At 34.3% G+C, this 19,604-nt stretch overlaps 1 protein-coding gene across 9 annotated transcripts in view; it reads left to right on the top strand.

Annotated features, from left to right (window-relative positions):
• MBD5 (methyl-CpG binding domain protein 5) overlaps nt 1-19,604 on the top strand; it is a 336,548-nt gene that overhangs the window by 165,115 nt on the left and 151,829 nt on the right. For all 9 annotated transcript variants that reach the window (XM_072960931.1, XM_072960932.1, XM_015244842.3 and 6 more), the window contains one exon: nt 4,264-4,411. The gene's annotated coding sequence lies outside the window, so the exon portion shown is untranslated. The remainder of the gene's footprint in view (nt 1-4,263; nt 4,412-19,604) is intronic.

The following is a 19,604-nucleotide window of genomic DNA, read 5'->3' on the forward strand; positions in this document are numbered from 1 at the left end:
TCTACCACTACTCAAAGTAGTCATGTTTCTCAAACCTCTAAGGCTCCATTTTCTTTCCTGCTCATCTGGAAGAAGTATGAAAAGGTTGTATTTAGGAGTATATATGAAATCACTGGTAGAATAAAAAATGTAATACAAACATTGCCACTGGGGTGGTAGTAGCACTTTACTGTTTACTCTTATTTATGATTTCTTGCAGGGTTCCCTGTATATGCTGATATATTCCTCTTGAAGATTAAGTATAGATTAAGGATTGCAGATAAACTTTCCTCAGACATTCTGCCTTCATACTCTCTCTTATAAGCTACTCTTCTCTCCTTACTGTATAGATCTAAGATGTACATTTTAAACTATATTCCACATATTCTTTCTTATTCCTTTATGAGGGCAGAGACTGTTTCTCATCCCTGCTGTATCTCCAGTACCCAAAACAATATCTAGAATATATGTGTTTCTCATAAGTAGTTTCTGAGTGAATCAGTGATACAAATAATCCCGGATGTTTTCTTACCATTCATTATCAAGAGAAATATAGAAAGCTCCTTATAAACAAAAATTTTTAATGATATAAAATATGCAGGATTAAAAAGGAAATCTACTTTATGCAACTTTACTAAAGTGTAGTTCTCTACATAGAGAAGAAGAACAGAATTTGGGGAGCTTATTTAAAAATGGCATTTGCCTGAGAAGATACTGGAGTATCTCATGAAATTGACAGGTGGGAAGAAAAGGAACAAGGGGAACTCTGGGGACTTCAGCTTTCTCTAGAGTAAAGCCACTGATGGGGGCTCCCACTTGAGGGTCCAAATTTCAAGCTATTTTACAAGTTCTTTTTTTCAAATTTTAAGCTTTTTTTTTTTCCAGAAGCAAAAGAAAGTTTTATTCGTTAATCAAAGAGTCAACAGGTGAGAGATTACATGCTAGAGCATAACGCTTCTCCCAAACCTGGGGCAGGGCATTTTTATCGGGCTTGGGTCAGGCGGAAAGGGGCGGGGTTTTCAGGGGCGGGCCCCTCAGGGGCGGGCCCAGCTGAGCTGCACAGGTTCCAGAATGCGGTGCTGGGCGCAGCCTCTCTGCACACGCCCGTCACCGCCATCTTGGGTTGACGTGCGCGCGCAGCCTTCTGCACTCTGCCAGTGAGCTCTGCCAGTGAGCAGTGCCATTTCACAGCAGGACCTCTCATCTGAAGTGCCAGGTTGGAGGCCTGTGTACGCAGCACCCTGTGAGCAAGTGAAAAGGATTCCTCCTGTGTGGAGGGAGGGCCACAAGCGTCATGAGCCCTCTCCCTGGTGTTTGATTCTTGTTCACTGACTGGCTCCAGCCGGGTGATGAGTAAACAGGGCTGGGTTCCTGGTGCGGGTTCATTCCAGTCAGCTTAGACACCTGAGAGTAAAAGCGCCCAGGTCTGTTTGGATCACAGATGCTTATCTGAATTCTTCAGCCAAAGTCAGAGAGTAGAATTGTGCAGTAGAGCTGTCAGCACTGAGGACCACTGTTTGGTATCAAGGTGAGCTGGGAAGCTACCTCAAGAGATACATAGTCTTATTAATCTGATTCCAAAAAAGAGCATATATATTTTATAATTATTAGTGTCTCAAGATGAAACATTACACTCAAAGCCACAAGACTGCTTTGTCCACTGACAATTAGACTACATTTACAATTCTGAATTTTCATATATGCCAGATCACCTGCTGCCATATTTATAAATGGCTTAATATGAGACAGCCAGTGTAATGTAATGGCAGTATAGCATAGAGGCTAAGCATGTAGGGCTTTGAGCCAGACTTGCATGGCTTCATATCCCAGCTCTGCCTCTTTATTAGCTGTGAAAGTTTGGACAAGTTAATCTCTGACCGTCATCTTTGCTGTCTATAAAAAGGAAGTTTATCAGTGAGCTTTTGCTGCAGCACAAACCACCACAAAAATCTCATTGGCATACCACAATAAGCTTTTAATTATTGCTCAGAAGTCTGCAGGTAAGCAGGAGTAGATGTCATCCAGACTGGGCTCAACTGGATGTGGTTCCACGTGTAGGGTGGGTCTACGTCTGTGCCACATGTCACTCATCTTCCTTGGACCTACAGCTATCTGAAGCATTTGTTCCTCAGAGTAAAAGTCAAGACAGCAAGGAATACTATATGTGAAGAGCTTAAAATAATGCCTGACACACAGTAAATGCTCAGTAGATGTTTATTACTAGGCATACTGTTACGCAGAAACAAAAGTTCAGTATTGTGTATCTGTGGCGTAAAGTAGATATTTGGCAAATGTGTCACTTCATTGGAATTAAACGGGCTTTAATAAAAAACTAGTCTCTAACTTTTTAACTGGAGATCAGATGAACAAGACTATACGTCTTTCGGACTGGCTGCTGACTTCTGGGATAGTCACAGTGGTTACTGCCTCAATTATTTAACTGTTAGTAAACTCATAGAACTATTAAAGATTGAGTTCTGCCCTCTGATTTTACAGGTAGTGAATTGAGCCGAGAATTGTGAGATAACTAAATCAAAGAGAAAGAGGTAGATGGATAGAAGATGGATGGTTAGATGATAAATAAGTGGTTAAGTAGAAAATGGGAATGCAGGGAAGCACTTGGATCTCTAGAATTCCATCTGAGAACCCTTCCCACTATGTTACATAGCCCAGGTGTTGTTTCCTGTAGTTTTATCTAAATGCTGTTTATCATATTTTTTCTTTCAGTGAACCATAAAAGAGGAAAAAATTTTAAGAAGCTTTTAAAATAATTTTTAACTAGTCCTTCAATTGAGAAAAATTCTATTATTGTATGATAGGATTTACTTACAATATAACAAACAAACAAACAAAAAACTAATCCTTACAGAAGCCTTCACTTATCCACTTAACTAATATTTATTTAGTACTTATTATCTATTAGGCACTGGGCATACAGCAGGAAAAAAAACTGGTCTTGTGAACATAGATAGGAGAGACAGGCAGTAAACAAAGAAATATGTAGTATATTCCACAATCCCTGATCTGCAATTCCAAAATTTACAAACTGAAAGTTTCTGCAAGTAATATAATGGTAAAACCTGACCTAATCTTAACTTATTTAGTAGTAAAAGTGATATGAGCTATTTTTAAAATACCACATAGAATGAATATATGTTTGGCTATAGAGATATTAACATATTTTATTTCAGAGTGCTGTCCCCGACCTCTCAGATTGCGGGGAAGGGTGCCTATTACATAATTACAGTACATTTACCATATTACCTTTAAAAACTCAAGTAATAGTTAATTCCAAAACACCTCTGCCCCCGACCAGGGATTGTGTTAGGCTGTATAGTACCTAGAAATTTATAAATATAAATGGAAATCAAGCACATATGGATATAGAAAATCAGGAACATTAGGGAGAGGGGTGAGTGCTGGAAGGTAGGAAGTTTGTTTAGGAAGGCGCCCAATCATCTACGGGAAGATAAGGCCTTTGGATTTTATCATACATGTTAATGGGATCTCTTTGAAGGGTTTTGACCAAGAGAGTGTCTAAAATCCAATTTTCTTTTCAAAAATGTTATTTTGTTGCTCTTTGGATAATAAAAATATCACTCTTTGGCTATGTGGGTAATAGATTGTTACAGTAGGAAGGATTGGGAGAAATAAATTATCATAACTGGATGAAATTCATAAATTTAGCAGTGACTGATCATTTTTAATAAAATAAATATCTTAGTTATACTTTAAAAAATAAATATACTTTAATAAAATATCAAAGCACTGAGCAAATGCTGTGCTTTGAATTAATAATCTAAGTATTATTTAACCATAAACAGCCACATTGTTTCTTTCTAGTCTTTTTCTCTAAGCAATAGGGCTGAGAGATTAGCTTGGTCATGATAATGCTATTCCCAAACTCCCTCCTTCCTCCAAAGAGTCTTCTCTTCTACTTGCTGGGAGACAACTAGAGGAAGGAGCCCTGAACTTGGAATAATAAGAACTAGTTTCTTATGCTGGCTCTGTCACCATTTGGTTATAACATTGGTTGAGTTGTTTAACCTGTATGGATTTTAGTTTCCTATGGTATAAAATATGGGGATTGAATCATCTGATTGGTATAGTTCTTTCTTACCTGGAGTCGTAAATTTACCAAGTCCTGTGTGTAAGACTAACATTCTGTGATTCTCAGTGAGACCAAGAATCTCAAAATGTCCTTGAATATAAATCTAAAGAAATATAGAATAACTAGCTATCTGTTCAAAATTGGTAAATTTACCCTTATTTCCTTTTTAACAGGACCAAGGGAATAAATACCGGAAGTCAAGAGCACAGAATATTTTCCTTCATCAATCCACAGAACCCTGACACTTTTCTAATTCCATCAAACATAGAGGAATGACCACCTTGGCAGATGGCCACAGAGGATGTCAACAATTTTTTGGAGGCAAGCAATGAAATATTTGTGCTATGAGTTTTCTATTATTAAGTATGTGGAAACAAGTAGAATTATCATATGTTTTAATGAAAAAATAAAAAGCATTCTTTAACATAGCAATTTATACAGGCATTACTATTTCTCCTCTTTTTCTTTTTTCTGAGCACTGTTGCATGTCAGAAATTACATTAAGCTACTTTTGCTCTTATCTGGAGTACTATATAGTATAGAATCCCTAAATACAAAATAAAAATTGAAATAACAGAAATTAAATACCCATGTTTGAAAACAGGGTTCTTTGCATCTATCTTGGACACGTATGTCATATAACTACAAATACTGAATAGTTTTGGAAGTTAGAATTATTGTCTATCTATTTTAAAATTGTCCATACCATACATGAATTTTGTTTGTTTAATTCCTAAACTTTTTCCTCGCTTATTTTAAACAACTATTCTAAAGTGCTGTAAAATCTTGGAATGTGATGACATCCCTTTACATGTCTAACAGCCTTATATTTTGTGAGAATTCTACATCACAAGATCCCTCTGAACTTTTAGTTACTTTCATAGAAGCTGATAGTACTCCTGGAAAAATAGCTGGCCAAGGATTGTGGACAACAGTGCCATCTTCAAAACTGAAATTAATTACATAACCCTTTAAAGAGAGTTTGCTTGGAAGGAAGTTGACTACATTATAAAGAAAAATAATAATAAGTATAAGGAATCTGCCCTCTCTACTTTCATGAAAAGTGAAGGTTTAAGTGGATGAATATAAAATGAAATACAAGCGAACTCAAAAACTTAAGTAGAATGCACTAAAATTGAATTTTTCAAAGCATTTTACATGAACAGAGAAACTCCAGATATGTTCAGAATTTTTAATTTAGTGTTAATTCAACTCATAAGCCTAAGGTCATTCAGCAAATGAGTCTGCTTTTTAAGTTCTACATAAAGGGACACTTTCTAAGTAAAGGAGGCCATAAATGTTTAAAAAGCCCAGTGTAGAGCTTCTGAGTTTTCTTTCAGTAACTAGAGTCAAAATTCATTCTTGCTTTTCTGTTGGGGAAAATTTCATCTAATTATACTCAAATTATTCTGCAACTTTTTGGACAGCAAATCCTGATCACTAAAGAAAAGAAAAAGCAGCTGTGTTGCCCTTTCCTCATAGTTATAAGAATAGCATTGTTATGCAGTCACTAGGCTTTATAGAACAGTAAGTGGCTTTCCACTGGCTGCCTTCTGGCAGAGACACACCTAAACCTTTCTGAACTGCTGATAATGTATGCCTTCTGTTTTTAAGGATCTCCAAAGAAATACATTTCATTGCTTTCTTCAGTAAACCAACCTAGTGTAACGGATTGTAAGAGCAGGGATTTCCTTCTTAACCCTTTTATTACGTGACTGTTTCTAAAACTTCTTTTCTCAGAATTACACTTTAATCGTAATTTAAATCTTTGCTTGATATAATCCACTTAACTATTTAAGGAAACAGTTAAAATTTATCATTGCTAAATTAATGGAAATAGTTCCCATAAACATTGCTTCTCCGTAAGCAACCTATTGTCAAATTTCTCTCTTTAATATTTCCTTTTTTAACTCACCCACATGTCATCTCTTGTCTGATCTTAAGTTGAATAACTTTGACCATAGCAACGTATCCTTTGTCAGGGTTGGCTGTACTTTATATTTCTTCCGCATTATATTAAGAACCAGCCCTTTGTCCTCTTTGAATTGCATTCTGTTTATGACTATGTCATTAGTAAGCCACAGATATTTATAATTCTAATCAAAAGTGCTGAATATTTCATTTATTTCCCATATTTTAAGCTTGATTAGCAAATTATGATTTTAAAATTTTTAAGTAGTTAGGCGATTAGCTGATATGACTTATAAGCTTGCTATACAAGAACACAAATTCATAGAACAGGTTAAGACTGATTAACCACAGCTGTGCCGCACCCACCAGCTGTGTGACCTTGAGCAAATCTCTTTGACCTCCAATTTGTACATCTTTAAAATTTGGTAGTAATAATATAATTGTAAGGATTAAATGGGATGGATAATATAAGTAAAAAGCTTAACTACTTGGCACTTGCAGAAAACATAATTTAATAAATAGGTGATGCAGTTATTCTACTTTTGGAAAATGCATGAAAACAAGTCTCCTCATAGTAGTCAGCTCAACTCTTGCAAAGGCGATAATGAATTTGTCCTTTATACTCATGCCAAATTTCTTTTACATCATGTTTGTTGTATTGCTACTAAATTTTGTTCACATTGAAGTTTCGCAATGAGCAGTTTAAAGTTTATATGTTTAAACATGTAAAAGTGCAGTTTATCCAAAAACCACTGTTAAAAAACATAGTTGTTAAAAATATGATTGTTAACCTTTTAGTCTCATGAAAACTATTTATATAACAAATTTTGCAAAACAAATTTTATTCAGGTATTCATGGACTCACTGCCTGTTCTAGAATTTTAACTTTATATCAACCACTGTGATTTGGAGAAATATCCCATGTGCAAGGCAGAATAATTTGAAGAATTTTCTTTGGATTAAATATCTTTTGTGTATACATTGATCATATGTTTATTTAGTCTGAGAAATTGATTTGATATTTCACTAGAAAAATAAAAGGAAGCAGGAGGTGTGAGTCTCTGTTTTAGTTTCCTAGGTCTGCTGTAACAAATTACCACAAATTAACAAAAATTTATTCTCTCACAGTTCTTGAGACTAAAAGTCCAAAATCAAGTTGTCTACAGGGCCATCCTCTTTTAAAGGCATTTGGGAGAATCTGCTGTGTGCCTTTTTCTTAGCTTCTGGTGTTGGCAATGTTCTTGGCATGCACTGGTTTATAGTCTTACAACTCCACTCTCTGCCTCGCTCATCACATGCTTTTCTCCTGTGTGTCTATGTCTCTTCTCCTCTTATAAGGATAAGGACACAATCATGTCAGATTAGGGCCCACTGTAATTCAGCATGACTTCATCTCAAATTGATTACCACTGCGAAGAGCCTATTTCCAAATAAGGTCACATTCATGGGTGTTGAGGATTAAGATTTGAACGTATCTTTTTGGGGGAATACAATTCAACCAATAACACTGTTAAATATATGTATATATATATTTTTTAACTGAAAATAAAGTTAGGGAAGAAAAATTGATTTTTAAAAACAGAATTTTTTTCTCCTAGGAAAGAGGTTTTTCCACTTGTGTAACTGCATGTTTTACTTATAATGATTTCACAGCATTGTTTCTTGAACACAATTTCTAGATAATTTCCCCCATCTATTCTACAGGTCTATTTTTTTAAATTATGGAACAATAGTTATTGTTTTATTGGTTTACTTGAGATCAGAGTTGAAGTAATAGTGTTACAGTTTTATGATCAAAGGCTTGTGTCTATATTACATGTATCAACAAATGAAATGTCCTAAAGACTTTAGAGATGGTATAGCATTTGCATTTATAATTGTACTGATAGTTGTACTTTGTAAACAAACTGACTCAGTCTTTCCTTTGCTATACTTGATTCAGGATCAGGATCACTTTTTATTTTCATGAGTAAGAAATTTGATTTAAATTAAGGAAAATTGATGACCTTTCAAAATGAACATAACCACTATATATTTTTAACATTAATTCAACTGCTTATTCTAGTGAAGTCTTTCTGACATACTTGGTATGCAGTGTACAATCATCAGTACCTCTTTATCATATCTTTTTTGTGGCCATATCCCATATATTTAGACAACTGTCACAGGTTTTTCAGGTAATAAAACTTATACAGGGAATACACTCTTATTTCACCACTTCAGTAAAAGGATTTTACATGTATTTTCTTCTCTTGGAACTTCTGAAAGAGAACGGAGGTAAAGCATTATAAAATCCTATTGTTGGGTCCTTATGTTTTTCCATTCTTGCTTGAAGCACATAAAATTTCCAAAACATACTTCTCTTGCAGGTATAACCTGCTTCAATTTATTCTTTGCACATAATAGGCACTCAATAAATGTTTATGAAGTTAGTGAAGAAAATTGTAATTAGCCCCTTTGCTTGTAGACAACATTCAGAAGGAGTGTTATTGGAAGGGAAGTTAATTCTGAAGCAAACTCAGTTATACACCTTTCTTGCTGAATATTTTCCTTGAATGTGGTATAAAAGATAAACAGAGGTAGAAACTAGAGAATTTGCAATGCTGAAAGCTGGAGATATGTTCTGTATTTCCCAGAACTCAAGCCTAAACGACTTAAGGCTTTGGTTTATATTTTTATCTCATTTACCAAAAGAAAGTTGAAACTGGGAAAAAAAAAAACAAAATACATGGTTAAATGAACAGCTGAGTATGTATTTAAGGAGTGGGATCGGATTTTCTAAACTGCATCGAATTAGTAGAGTGGTAATTCTCTACCCTGACTATGCTTCAGCATAACCTGGGAGCTTTTTAAAAACATGTTTTGGTCCTATCTCTACTGGTTAATCTTGATTCTACCAATTACTAGCTGCATGACTTTGAACATTATTTAGTTCACAGAATCAGATTCTCTGTAAGTGGACATGATATAAGAATACTAGACTTTTGGATGAGAATATACCTCACAAAAATTGGGAATAAAAATATTTACTTTGAGATGTACTAATACGATTAGGAAGACTTATAAACTAATTAGGAACTGAAAAATGAAGGATTTGAGGAGATAAGTAACTAAATTAAACAGTAAAGACTTTATAGTATGAAGAGCATCAGTAATAGTGAAATAAACACCCTGTATCTCTGGTAAAAATACCTGGTTAAAATGTAAGGAAATTGTACTTTTGCCCTCAAATGTCTATATTCCAAGGCTCAGGGTACATTTGAAACTGGAATGGACTGATTTCTTAGGTGGAGGATTTAACATCAATGGAGAATTCCAAGGGAGATTGAATAACCCTTTGCTAGGAGTATGACGGTAGTAGTTATGGTGACGATTAGAGATGGGATAGGGGTGACTTATGGAATTCTTACAGAATGGAAAACTGCTAAGGTCCTTTCCAACTCTAATATGTCATATTTGTGGAGAAAAGGGAACCCCCTTGTACACTGTTGGTGGGAATATAAATTGGTTCAGCCGCGATGGAAAACAGTATGCAGGTTTCCTTTGCTGTGCAAAAGCTTTTAAGTTTAATTAGGTCCCATTTGTTTTTGTTCTTATCTGATTACTGTGGCTAGAATTTTCCATACTGTGTTAAATAGCAGTGGCAAGAGTGCATCCTTGTCTTGTTGCTGAATTTAGAGGAAAGACTTTCAGGTTTTCATCATTGAGTATGATCTTAGCTGTGAGTTTGTCATAAATGGCCTTTATTATGTTGAGATATGTTCCCTTTGTACTCACTTTGATGAGAGTTTTTATCATGAATGGATGTTGAATTTTGTCAAATGCTTTTTCTGTGTCTATTGAGACGACCATGTGATTTTTATTCGTCCTTTTATTAATGTGGTTTATCACATTGATTGATTTGTAAATACTGAGCCATCCTTGTGTCCCTGGAATAAATCCTACTTGATCATGGTGTATAGTCCTTTTTATATATTGTTTGATTCAGTTTGCTAATATTTTGTTTACATCTATATTCATCAAAGATACTGGCCTGTTATCCTCTTTTTTGTAGTGTCTTTGTCTAATTTTGGTATCAGGAGAATGGTGCCTTCGTAGAATGAATTTGGGAGTGTTCTCTCTTCAGTCTTTTAGAATTGTTTAAGAAGGATAGTTGTTAGCTCTTCATTATATTTTGGTAAAATTCCCTTTGAAGCCGTCTAGTCCTGGACTTTAGTTTGCTGGGAGTTTTCTTTTGTTTTGTTTTTTTTAATTACAAATTCAATGTAACACGTGATCCGTCTGTTCAAATTGTCTGTTTCTTCTTGATTCAGTCTTGGCAGGTTGTATGTTTCGAGAAATTTGTCCATTTCCTCTAGGTGGTTCAATTTGTTGAAGAAAAAGTGTCATCTTGATTCAGGATCTTTGGGGAGAAACTTCTTAAACTGTATACAATATGCAATATACTGTATCTCAAATTGCTCTTCTAAAGGGTAAGACTCAGATCTTTACATTCATTACCATCATTGTTCCTTGTCTGCATGCTTCTTTACTGAGCATGCAACTGATAAACTTGCTTTTGATGCAGCTATTGCTTGTTAATAGCTAGAATCTTGAGTGGGAGAGGGCAGTTTCCTGGAAGAAAAACTGCTGAGGATAGGGAAGAAGCATCCATAAAAGAGAAGTCTGAGCGTGATGGGTCTTGAAAGACAGGACTTGATTGATTCTGGACCCCCAGAGGGAATGAAGGGAAAGAAATTCCTAGACGAAACTCTGTATTTCTACAGACTATAAAGAACCAAAATAAAAACAGTAATAATTGTTTTCTCTTTTCTGCTGTATCTATCAAAAGCAATTTAAGAATTAAAAAGAAAGTTCATAAGTAAAATTTTGCTACCTTCATTTAGTAAATTTCTCTTGTCTAGAATTTTACTGCTTTTTGTTTTACTAAATTACTCCCTTATTTTGAAATGTTTTTAACTCCATAATATAATTCAACATGTAATAATTGTCAGAGAGTGAGGAGAGGGACCACAGAAATGAATACATTGGTTCAAATAGTCAGCATGTTACTTACGGGTGGAGTTCTACAGAAGTAATGTATTTGTGTCAGATTTTGCTTTTGATTTTATAAAAGCAATGCATAACTAAGAGTTTTTAAAATGAGGAACAAAATAATACAGACAAATGTAAACTAAAAAATTTAACTTGAAACCACCCTGTTTCTACTTCCCACTAGTAACATCTATTAACTTTTTTAATGTAACATTTCAGAAATCTATCCATATTCAAGTGCATGTATGCACACATATGTGATGTGCACATATGCATTCACACTGGTACATGTGTATACTTTTATATGCCTTCTCTTTTTTTTACATTAACACAGGAGATCCACTTGTCTTTGCTAGTGGCCTTTCTGCTATTTGCCTCTATGTTATTGATTTCTAAGAGCTCTTTGTATACTAATAAAATGTGCCTTTTTTTCATGCATTTCAAATGTTTAATTTAATTTGAGGTTTAGTTTTACCCTTCAACTCAATTTATGGTAGTCTCTTTTTCCCATACTGAAATTTTTGATTTTGGTTTTGTCAAATTACCATTCTTTTCTGTTGTGACTTGTGGAAATTATGTCCAAGATTTTAAAATATATAGCACCATTCTTTCTTCCCTACACTTATGAGTTAATTTTTGTTAAGGTACTTTGTTTTATTCTACAAGTTTTAGGTTCACAACAAAATTGAGAGGAAAGCACAGAGATTTCCCATAGACACCTTGCCCCCAAACAACATGGCCTCCCCCATTATCAATATGCTGAACCCAGTGGTACATTTGTTACAATTGATACATGTACATTGACACATCCTTATCACCTAGAGTCTACAATTCACATTAGGGTTCACTACTGATGTTGTATATTTTATAGGTTTAGACAAATATGTAGTGGCAGGTATCTACCATCATGGTATCATACATAGTATTTCACTGCCTTAAAAATTTTCTGTGTTCTACCTATTCATCCACTGCCCCCAATTTTTTTAACAAAAATTTTTTATGTTTAGATCTTTAAGTTACGTGAAATTTTTATCATGTCCCAGCAGCTCTTATTGAATAATGTTGTCTTAAAATGTCACCTTTATCATATATTAAAATCTTACGTATATTATAGTGTATTTCAGGACTCTCATACATTTTCTATTTGTGTGTTTCTTTTCTAGAATTAAACTCTTTAATTACTGTATCTTTACAATGTTTTTAATATCTGGAAGGACTAGTTCCCTCTTTACCCCTCTTTTTTTCCAAGTATTCCTAGTTAATGACATGCTTTTACCCATATGAACTTTGATATCATATTTCAAGCTCTCAAAATTTTAAAATCCTAGTGATATTTTAACTGGAATGATATTAAAATAATTTATTAATTTAAGCAGAATCACCAAGCTTAGAATATTGATTATATCTATTCTGAAAATAAATTACATGTCTTGCAGATATCTGGCTTTCTTTGTTCTGAGTTGTTTATTTTTCTTGTGTTTCTCATATTAAGTGGGTTTGTTTCTAGTTTTTAAGTTTTAACTGGGCTTGACTTATAAGAAGAATCATTGATTTCCATATACTAATTATATAACAAGCTACCTTTCTACATTCTTTTCTTCTTAGTTTTTCCATTGACTTTCTTGGGGTTTTCGGTATACATGCATGTCATCATGGAAATTAGGATATAATTGCCTCCTCCTTTTATTTTCTCGGGTTTATTGAGATACATTTGACAGATAAATTGTGTAAGTTGAAGGTGTACAGTGTGGTGGTTTGATATATGTATATATTTGCAAATGGTTACCACAATGTTAGTCAACACATCCGTCACCTCAAATAGCTACTGTGTGTGTGGGTGGCAGAGGAGCTGTTAAGATCTGTTTTCTTAACAGCTTTCAGGTATACAATACAGTATTATTGACTCTAGTCAACCATGCTATACCTCAGACCCCTAGAACTTATTCTTATTGTTCTAATTGGAAGTTTGTATGCATTTCCCCAACCTAAACCTCCCTTCACACCTAGCAACCACCAGTTTTCTCTATATCTATGAGTTTAGGTTTTTGGGGTTTTTTGTTTTTTGCTTTTTTTTAAGATTCCATACATACCTGAGGTCAAACAGTATTTGTCTTTCTCTGTGTGACATTTCACTTAACATAGAGTTTATCCATGTTATCACAAATGGCAAAATTTCCTTCATTACAGGTGAATAATATTCATTTGTTTATATATTTCATATTTTCTTTATCCATTCATTCATTGGCAGACAAATTGTTTCCATGTCTGTGGCTATTGTAAATAATGCTGCAGTGAACATGGAAATGCAAATATCTCTTTGAGATACTGATTTCATTTTCTTCAGCTATATATCCAGAATTGAGGTTGCTGGATCATATGCAGCAATTTTTAATTTTTGGTTCTAAATTGAAGATAAGAGGAGTAAATTCAAGAGTTTCAAGACAGTGTTTTCTTTTGAAAAGGTTCATGAAGAAAAGCTGTAAATAATGGTATGTTAAATTCTCCCCAATACACCTTTTTTAAAACCATGTTAAAGAACAGTAGGGGAATATGAGTAGGTATAGTACTATTTTTTTAAAAATAAAAATATATATCATATGAGAACAAATTATTAACAGTGTATTTTCCTTAGGGTTATGTGGAGGTGGGGTGGGGGGCTATAACTTTTTACTTTTACACTTCCATATCATTTGAGTTTTTTCCAAGGTTTATATCTGGGGTTTTGTAACCAGGAAAAAAAAAAGAGGCTTTTTAAAGAAATAAATGAAGGATAGATACGCCTGAAAGAAAAAAAAATAAAATTTAACCTTTATGTCTTATTATTATAGTGAACTGCATACCCTAACATCTCATGGTAAACAACTAAAAATGATGTGCTAGATATAAAATAGTGTTTGTATGCAACTATGAAATGGAAAGATAGTGTGAAAGATGGTGATGGTTTGTTTAGCCTAAGAGGTTAAAACAAACAACAAAAAAACCTAGGTAAAAGTGCAATCCAGAGAGGAACAGCCTAGAATATTTGTTGAACCTGGTAAATCCTGGGCTAGGGTTTTCATGTACTCATTCCTTGTTGAAAGAGGAACAGATGACAATCAAAATCCAGGTTCTTCTTTGATGGAGAGTTTAAACATAAAGTCCCCTCAGCATAGACTTCCAATTATCTGCACCTTCATTGCAAGAGTGCATAATAAAATCAGCCTGTCACCTTTCACAGCACTGCAAGAAAAACTGATTGCTTTAAATCTTAGTACTGAATACAACTAAAAGACTGTCTCCCTGATCACTTGTAACCACAGATTGGTCTTGTGGGTTTGCTGCTGAAGTTCACACTATAGATGATACAAAAAAGGAAATTAAAGCAAGAATTTACAGTGGTCTCAAGTTTAAAATTCCCTAAATATGTTTGCTGGTAGAAGCAAATATAAATCCTCTCTGAAAGAATCTACCTTCAATATAAGACTCAAAAATTTCCCACATGTAAAATTTTAAAATATGAGTTTATAATCAAAAATGGCATAATAACATATCATGAAAGAATATCAAAAACAATATTCTAGTGAATAAGATTTACAAACATTTCAGATTTTAAAATTATCAAAAGTGTAAAACAAATCTGTTTAATAAAGAAAAAGAAGGGATTAAAGTAATGAAAGAATAATAATAAGATGGGGAGACTTGGCCTACCAGATATGCAGATTTGGTATAAGCTTAAGTAATTAATGCAGCATTATACCAGTGCAAAGATACATGGATTGGCCAGTGAAACAAAATAGCCCAGAAATATCTGTGGGTGGAAACTTAGTATATAACAGAGCTAGTGTTACAATAAGGGCTGACTTTTCAAAAACTGGTTTTTGGGCTCTTTGATTATTCACTAAGGGAAAGCAAAACAGAAAAATTAGCAAAAGACTTCTTATATTTTAATCTGATTTCCCTTCCAAATGATCCTTTATTTCTGATCCACTTACCTGTCTATCCATCTGCCCACTTATCTAAGCGGGCAAAATCTACTATTGTGTATTCCTCAGTTACTGTTTTGGAAAAAAAAATTTAAGGAGAAAATATAAATGGTTATACTGAAAAAGTTACCTCTGAGCTGACTCAATCCCATGTCTGTGTCTACCCCCAGCCAATCCATTTTTCCCTTCTCTCAACTTATGACCTTTGTCACAGTCATTACATTACATTCATTTTTCTTCTGTAGTATCAAGTAGATAGTACATTATCTACTTGAGAGTTACTGTTGATAGTTTTCCCCAGACATGATTCACATAAACCTATGTCATTTTTGTGCTGATAAATATTTTTAAATTGTGCCTTTTTTAAACTCTGAATCTTTTTGGACAGTATTACTAGATACCTCACTCTTTTGCTCCCTGCCACTCTTATCATCTGAGTCAGTGGTTCTCAACCAAGGGCAGTGTTTCCCCCTAAGAGAACATTTGGCAATGTCTGGTGACATTTTGGGTTGTTAATGAGTACAATAAGATACGAGACCAGGGATGCTGCTATACATCCAACAATGTACTGGACAGCCTTCCATAACGAAAAATCATCTGACCCAAAAGTAAATAGTGCCACAGCTGAGAAGCCCTGCCCTATACAACTGCCTGTCTAGCTAGTTCTTATCATTCTTGTCTTCTTTCTATTTTGGTTCTTCTGGAAGTACCTGCCCTTATAGACTGTTTTCCTAATGTAATAAACAGTATGTTCTGAATTCTACTGTCACAACTAATATTTAGTCATAAAATATACCTTTTTTTCACTTGGTGCCACAAAATAGTACAGAAGGTAGAGAACAGAGCGGCAGAGGTAGGTTTGAATGAAGATAACTAGGGCTTTCCTGCTCTCCTATATCAGTGTTTTTCCCCCTAACAGTTTATGAAATTTAGGCAAGTTAATGAAATACAAATAGTGATCCTGCATCGTTTTTCATTCCCAGACAGTATGGAAAAGAAACATTTAATAGGTGGCTTAGTTATGTGTGCCAGTCATTATACTACATTGGTGCTTTCAGAGATTTAGCTCATTACTTCTCAAAACAACTCTAAGAGAAATGTTATTATTCTTAATTTACAAAAGAGAAAACTGGGACTTAGAAAAAGTAAACACCCCAGTTTCCCACAGAAATTGGAATTTGATCCTAAGCTTTCTAATTCAAGTTTACTGTTCTTTCTGCTATCCCACTTGACCATTTTATACTTTTATTACTTGCAGCATGCCTGTTTTATCTATTTCTCTTTTAAGGCTTTATTTTATTGTCAGAAAAATAAACTGTTTGAAAATAGTTTGGCTTTAAAAAAAAAATAAGTCCTCTTTTCTTGTTTTCCTTCATTTTAAAAAATACTTTATTTTTTTGAGTAGTTTTACTTTCACAACAAAATTAAGAGGAAGATACAGAGATTTTCCATGTCCCCTGACTCCACATATCGATAGCCTCCCACATTATCAGTATCACTAGCCAGAATGGTACATTTATTTCCAAGAATGAACCTACACTGACACACCATAATCACCCAAAGTCCGTAGTCTACCTTAGGCTTCACTCCTGGCACTATACATTCTATGGGTGAGTTTGACAAAAGTATAATGACATATATCCATCATTATAATACCATACTTGGTATTTTCACTGCCCTAAAATTTTTTTCCTATGTGCTCTGCCTATTCTAATAGTGTAGTGCTATCTCGGTTTTTGTTTTGTTTTGTTTTGTTTTGTTTTGTTTGCATTTCCCCTTTCCTTCATTTTACCCTGCCATAATTCAGGGTGCCTAGTACAGTGCTATGAGTACAAAAAAATGATTAATAAATATTCTTTTAAGCAAAAAAAAGTAGGGGGCAGATGGGTGTGTAAAGGAAAGGTAGGAATGCCTGCCTGCTTTGAAACAATGTAAGAAACCTGCCAGAGCAGTTATTTCAAAACAGAGAAGGCTGGGTTTGCATTATAAATTATGACTTTGTTTATATTTCCTTTTGACTCAAGAAATGCTGTACTTCAGAAACTCTTACTGTTTGATGTATGTGAATCATTATTTTTACTGATTTGTATCTTCTTGTTACAATGAGATTGTCATGATAAGTAAAGAAAGGCAAGACCTCCCATGCTTTATGAACTTCCTTTTGACTCATCATTCTTGTTATCATCAAAATAAAAAATGATTGGTCTTCATTTTTCGTAATATTTTTGGTTTGTATGACCGTTTTGATGAAAACAACAAAAGTCATTTGAAAATATTTACTACCTATTCATAATATTAAAAAAAAGTTTTTAGTAGCTTACTATACCTAATAAGCTAGAGGTAGAATTGTCTATATTGATTTAAAGCATACATTTTACATAACTTCTATTCAATTTAAATTATCTGTTAGTCACGGTATTTTAAGGGTTATGGTCATTTTTCAGAGTTATTATTTCCTAATTTTGCTAGTGAGTGCCAAGTTCTGCATGTTTAACTTAAAACTTAGTAAATCTAAAAACATTTCAAAGGTAATATTTTTTAAATGTATACATATTCAACAATTAATGCGAATATTGATTTCTCCTAACATTTCAGTTAAAAATGTCAAAAATAAGGTCATTTTGAGAGGGGAAATAAATAATCATAACCTTTGCAACTCCTCCCTTGCTTTCATCAGTAGGAAATCAGAGACAAAGTAATAAGTATACTAGAGAAATGAATATATTTTAGAGGTTTTGTGAATGGTCTTACTGGAAAATGGTTCTCAACTAAGTGTGATCATTTTTGTTCCCCTTCACACGTGACAGAAAGAGTTTGAATATGTCTAGAGGTGTTGTTGGCCACCGGTGATTGGAGGGAGCTACTGCCATTGGTGAACACTACTGGAACGGTTCAATAGAGTTAAATTTCTTGCAGAGCATGAAAAAGTCCCATCTAACAAAAATTTTTCTTATCCAGCATATCAGAGATGTCCCCATAAGGAAACACTGCAAGATACTGATTCATATTCTACTTTGAAGCATGTTAAATACCTGGTACCTTTATGAGAAATCTCTGAGAGTTGAGGGATCTCCAAGGCAGAATCTTTAAACTGAACAGACCTTCATCCATGAAGTTGTTTATTGGAAAAATCAAGTTTACCCATGTCACGTGGCCTTGGGTGTTTGAAGAATGTATCCTGAGCTGTTGTTAGAAACATTTTTATCTGGTGTTGGTCCTTCAGAAGAAGTCTCAGAAGTGGAAATAGGGACTTAATCTCTTATTATCAGGAGATTATTGAGGCTGGGATACTGAAACTCAGTGGTGACAGTTGTTTTAGGCTAGGTAAAAGGGCTCATTCAATGGCCTGATACTTTATTTGGTAAAGATCAAGATTCAAGGCAGAGAGAACTCTAGTAGGAGATTGTCATACTTCCATCCTCAACACGGACTGAGAAAATTGATAAAGGGAATTGACATATATTGACCACCTACTATTTGCTAGAGATTGAGAAAGGCACTATGAATATATTCATTCATTTGTACAATAAAATTTTGCTGTGATATACAGTAGGAAAACCAGTGGGGAATATGTAGCTCCTGCAATCCAAGAGCATCCTTTGTGATGAGGGAGACACAGAAGCAGTCAGTTGTAACCATATATGATAAATGCTATGATACAGAGTACATACTGGTGCAGTGGGGTCATATACATTTATTTCTGCCTTGGAGTATTGGGAAGGCTGGGAATGCTTAAAGAGAGGATACAACTTCTGAGTCTCTTTATATCTAATATCAAAAAAAACTGTGTTGTATATTTCTATTTATAGATGAGACTTAAGTACAGAAAGGCTACGTAATCTGTGTAAGACCATATAATAATAACAACAAATCTTTATATGGCTCTTAATCTAAAAGAGTGTTATATTATTGTAATCCTCACAACCACTCTATGACATAAGTGCTTTTGTTATTTCAATTTTAAAATTGAGAAAAAAAAGCCCTATGGAGTTAAGTAATTGTTCTAAGGTCATACATTCATAAAGGCGATGATGAGATTTGAACTAAGGCAGACAAACTGTAGCTTCTGTGTGCTTAACCACTGTAGTATAAATTCTCTTTCTTAGTTGGTCATTGAACCAGGGTTCAAAACTCAGCAGTCAGACTCCAGAACCCTTGGTGTTAAGTAACAGAATGAGATTGGCATTTTAGAAAGATTGTTTTGACTATAGTAAAAGCAATGAGCTGAAATGAGATAGACCTGGAACAGGAAGACCAACTAGAAGAAAGCATGGATGCTAGTCTGATTTCAAGTAGAGGAGGCTAACGTGTACCACAGTATACATTTTCAAGAGATTTTGGAATTAGAAAGATCAGGATTTGGTGATTTATTAATATGGGGTATGAAGGATGTAAGAACGTCAGGGATTATTCCAGGGCCTTTTGTTTGACTAAGTGAGAAGTTGATAGTTGGGATGGAGACCACAGAAGGGAGGAGAAGATTTAGAGAGAAAGTTGTTGAGTTTTTCATTCTCTTTAAATTTTGTGTTTGGAATACCTCTAAGGCACCCAGATGAAGATGTCCAGAAAGCAGAGGCATTTGTGAGTTTGGAACTGAGGAGAAAGAT

The sequence above is a fragment of the Vicugna pacos genome, chromosome 5 (assembly GCF_048564905.1).
Source record: "Vicugna pacos chromosome 5, VicPac4, whole genome shotgun sequence".
NCBI lineage: Eukaryota > Metazoa > Chordata > Mammalia > Artiodactyla > Camelidae > Vicugna > Vicugna pacos.